Raw genomic sequence first — 5,437 nt, 5'->3', positions numbered from 1 at the left:
CTGCGCCTGAGAGAGTTGTAGGAACCGTTATCGGTTCCAATGAAGAGAATGAAGAGAATTACATTACTGGCCACTAAAATTGCTACACCAAGAAGAAATGCAGACAAATTGGACAAATATATTATACTACAACTGACATGTGATTACTTTTTCACGCAATTTGGGTGCATAGATCGCGAGCAACCAGTACCCAGAACAACCCGCTCTGGCCGTAATAACGGCTTTGATACGCCTGGCCATTGAGTCAAACGGAGCTTGGATGGCGTGTACAGGTACAGCTGCCCATGCAGCATCAACACGATACCACAGTTCACTGGCGTATTGTGACGAGCCAGTTGCCCGGTCGCCATTGACCAGACGTTTTCAATTGGTGAGAGATCTGGAGAATGTGCTGGCCAGGGCAGCAGTCGACCATTTTCTGATCCAGAAAGGCCCGTACAGCACCTGCAACATGCTGTCGTGCATTATCCTGCTGGAATGTAGGGTTTCGCAGGGATCGAATGAAGAGTAGAGCCATGGGTCGTAACACATCTGAAATGTAACGTCCACTGTTCAAAGTGCAGTCAACGCGAACGAGAGGTGACCGAGACGTGTAACCAATGGCAGCCCATACCATCACGCCGGTGATACGCTAGTATCGCGATGACGAATACACGCTTCCAGTGTGCGTTCACCACGATGTCACCAAACACGGATGCGACCATCATGATGCTGTAAACAGAGCCTGGATTCATCCGAAAAAATGACGTTTTGCCATTCGTGTACCCAGGTTCGTCGCTGAGTACACCATCGCAGTGATGCAGCGTCAGGGGTAACCGCAGCCATGGTCTCAGAGTGGACAGTCGATGCTGCTGCAAACGTCATCGAACTGTTCGTGCAGATGGTTGTTGTCTTGCAAACGTCCCCATCTGTTGACTCAGGGATCGAGACGTGGCTGCACGATGCGTTACAGCCATGCGGATAAGATTCCTGTCATCTCGACTGCTAGTGATACGATGCCGCTGGGATCCAGCACGGCGTTCCGTATTACCCTCCCGAATCCACCGATTCCATATTCTGCTAACAGTCATTGGATCTCGACTAATGCGAGCAGCAGTGTCGCGATACGATAAACCGCAATCGCAATAGGCTACAATTCGACCTTTATCAAAGTCGGAACGTGATGGTACGCATTTCTCCTCCTTACACGAGGCATCACAACAATGTTTCAGTCCTCAGCTCGTGGTCGTGCGGTAGCGTTGTCGCTTCCCGCGCCCGGGTTCCCGGGTTCGACTCCCGGCGGGGTCAGGGATTTTCTCTGCCTCGTGATGACTGGGTGTTGTGTGATGTCCTTAGGTTAGTTAGGTTTAAGTAGTTCTAAGTTCTAGGGGACTGATGACCATAGATATTAAGTCCCATAGTGCTCAGAGCCATTTTTTTGGTACGTAAATGCACCTCACTGCTCATGCTGTTTACGGAAACATGGTAGTGGCTCTATTATCTTTTTCTGCTTTTAGGACAACCTGTAGACTTCTGTTAAAATCTCTTGGGGAGCTCATGTGGATCACTTTGCTTTGAAAGGCAGTTCTGAAATACTCTTGACTCAGGAGATACCCAAAATGGCTTACTCGCGCGACCACTGCCCATTGGAGTTCCCGGTGAGAAACCTGCTAGATTTCCGCCATTGTCTACCCACTGCCTAGACCTTGCATGTGGCACGTCTCACCACATTCCAACAAGTGGAAGAAACATGAGCTAAAATGCCAGAATTCACAGGCCTCGCTCTTCCGTTCAGAAAGTTTACCAGAATAGAATATATGTATTGCGACAAACAGTACTGTCACAGGGGGACTGACACATAATTTCCACATTACCCACATTCTGTATTTTAGAGTAACGGTATAGTAGTAAGCAGAATTGTCAGCTACACTACGATTTTTACTACTTTTTTGTGATATTTCTTTCTGGCGCCACAATTTCGAACTTTCTTTGCTTTGGTTGATCCTTTATGTATGCGACTACTCATTTCGGTACTCCAGTGAGAAGCTATAGACTTTGAATGTCTCTGTTTGTTGAATAATTTGTCATACTGATATATCCTATTAATACGATAGTTTGCAGACTCGCTAACTGTATCTGACAAGTTGCGTGAGGTATGCATTTCTGCATAAGCTTCAGTTGTTGAACTGCACCTCCCTTACAGCATGCTGGTCGTTCCAAAGGAGCCCCCCGCATTACCGTTGCCCCCTCGCCTAATGCAGTGTGTGCTCAGGTGTGGGCGACGTCATTGTCTGTGCACTGTGTCGCGCGGAGTAGCCGCATGGTCCAAGGCGTTTCGTCACGGTCCGCCCGGCTTCCCCCATCGGAGATTCGAGTCCTCCCTCGGACATGGGTGTGTGTGTCGTCCTTAGTATTAGTTAGCTTAAGTTAGATTACGTAGTGCATAAGCTTAGGGACCGATGACCTCAGTAGGTTGGTCCCATAAAACCTTGCCACAAATTTCCAAATTTTCTGTGCACTGTAGCCGTACATATATTTTTTGTGGGAAAGTGTTAATCGTCACTTGCTAATGGCAGAGAAGGCTTTCATTTGTTTGCCAGCGATAACTTTTTTCGAATGCTGCAGTGTGGTACGTATTTAACGTAACATTGTGAAACTTTGTGAGCAGGTGCGTCAGTGAAGAAGAAGTAATATTTACACGACAGTTCGCAATTTCGTGGATTTTTAAAGACTTTCATTACCTCGTCCTCGTCGTCGCCGACACCCCATTCCCTACCCTCTCAAATAGCGAGGACTGTGAAAAGTAAATGAGTCGCGCATCAGTTTTCAACACCTTTCGCGATTCCGTCGCCGCTCACGCCTATTGGAAAAGCCTACCAAACCGAGACACCAACGGAAGTGTTGGACCTGCGTCAGCCCAATCCATTTAACTTCTTCAGTCGCCTAATCGCTGTTGACGAGTGCTGGCTGTGTCACCGTGATCCAGAACCAAAACAACAAATCCAGCAATTGAGATCTGTGCCTCTACCATCTCCGAAAATGGCGAAAACACGACCATTAATCGGGCAAGATGGTGCTGAGTATGTTTTTGGACTGTCATGGTGAGGTGCTAACAGACTATGCTCATAAGGGGCAGACTGTCAGAGGGACATACTTCTGACATGTCTTGACAAGAATACAGAATGCTGTCAAGACGAAGCTTCACGGGAAGTTATCCAAGTTTGATATATGACAAAGGCCCAGTTTATCCTGTGTAGGACATGGTGCTTCTTTGAGCTATGAAATTTTGCCTTGCCTCCGTATTCTCCAGGCATAGGTTCCAGTGACTTTTTCCCCTTTCCTCGGATGAGGAAACCATTGCATGGCAGACATATTATGTCGACGTGGTAATTTTCGAGGTGGGCCATTTCCTGGATAGCCAAACTGTGTACTTGTACAGCTATGGTCCCCACGAAATCGTCCATCGTTGGGGAACATATGTCTCACTGAGGAAGACGAATATCATCAAAGGTTCGGGATTACAATTGCAAGTTTTCGAAGGGGTAGTTAAAACGTGGTGTCACACATCGTGATTTTCTAGTGAATAGTTACAACGTCTCTTTCATGTGGAGAACAATCCCTTCTTTTGAGCTGCCGCTGTGCTTTTTACAGATTTAGAAGAGCGTGACAAGTTGACGGCAACAGGCCAGCATGTTTCAGCTCACGGCGCCTGTCCTGTCTCCAGCCGTCCTTACCAGATACCGGCAACTGGTCTGGCCGCCTATGATCTCTAAGCACTCGAACGTGGGCAGCAGCGCCGGGGCCAGTAAATCGAGTTTTAATATTTGCGACGCATTGCGTGGGCGAGGCGACTGGAGATTAACGCGAGCAATGAAGGCAACGCCCTCGGTGTGGCGCTCTGGGATCAGTGTCGACTTGTGTAATCGTGCCAGACGGGGTTCGCTGACAGCTCTGCGCCGGCTCCGCCCGTAGACCAGGTCCACGAGACCCGTCCACTGGGGTGTGAACGGCCGCGATCTCGTCAAACGGCCGTGACTATTCGGCTGTCTGGTCGCCGAGGCCCATTTCAATGCAGCGTGATGAGGTGTGTGTTGCATGCTCGTGGATCGTGATGTATCGCCTTGTGCTTCACCACCACTCTGTCAATTTGTATTTCCGTCCTTTGTCCGACTGGTTGCCCTGCTGCAAGGGGTTGTTTTGTCCGTCGCTAAACTGTACCGTTCATCTTGAAAACTCAGCACAATTACTAATCTCGTGTAACGGTGACCCTGATTATTGTAAAGGACGAGATGTGAGGGTTTTGCACTTTTTTGAATTATCTGTCTGTCACGGACCTTAAGATAGTCAAAAGTCATGTCATCATACTATTAGCCAGAAATACACTGCCTGGCAAAGAAAATTAAGCACCAAGAACGGTAGGGCAAACGAAATGAAACTCCATGGGTTGAGAGGCTATGTGGTGTTACACTACTGGCCATTAAAATTGCTACACCAAGAAGAAATGCAGATGATAAATGGGTATTCATTGGACAAATGTATTATACTAGAACTGACATGTGATTACATTTTCACGCAATTTCGGAGGATAGATCCTGAGAAATCAGCACTCAGAACAACCACCTCTGGCCATAATAACGGCCTTGATACGCCTTGGGATTGAGTCAAACAGAGCTTGGATGGCGTGTACAGGTACAGCTGCCCATGCAGCTTCAACACGATACCACAGTTCGTCAAGAGTAGTGACGCGTATTGTGACGAGCCAGGTGCTTGGCCACCATTGGGCAGACGTTTTAAGTTGGTGAGAGATCTGGAGAATGTGCTGGCCAGGGCAGCAGTCGAACATTTTCTGTATCCAGAAAGGCCCGTACAGGACGTGCAACACGCGGTCGTGCATTATCCTGCTGAAATGTAGGGTTTCGCAGGGATCGAATGAAATGTAGAGCCACGGGTCGTAACACATCTGAAATGTAACGTCCACTGTTGAAAGTGCCGTAAATACGAACAAGAGGTGACCGAGACGTGTAACCAATGGCACCCCATACCATCACGCCGGGTGATACGCGAGTATCGCGATGACGAATACACGCTTCCCAAGGTGCGTTCAAAGCGTTGCGACCATCATGATGCTGTAAACAGAACCTGGATTCATCCGAAAAACTGACATTTTGCCATTCGTGCATCTAGATTCGTCGTTGAGTACACCATCGCAGGCGCTCCTGTCTGTGATGCAGCGTCAAGGGTAACCGCAGCCATGGTCTCCTAGCTGATAGTCGATGCTGCTGCAAACGTCGTCGAACTGTTCGTGCAGATGGTTGTTGTCTTGCAAACGTCCCCATCTGTTGACACAGGGATCGAGACGTGGCTGCACGATCCGTTACAGCCATGCGGATAAGATGCTTGTCATCTCGACTGCTAGTGATACGAGGCCGTTGGGATCCAGCACGGCGTTACGTATTAC

This window comes from Schistocerca serialis, chromosome 6 (genome assembly GCF_023864345.2).
Source record: "Schistocerca serialis cubense isolate TAMUIC-IGC-003099 chromosome 6, iqSchSeri2.2, whole genome shotgun sequence".
NCBI lineage: Eukaryota > Metazoa > Arthropoda > Insecta > Orthoptera > Acrididae > Schistocerca > Schistocerca serialis.
Note: the sequence above shows the minus strand (reverse complement) of the source record.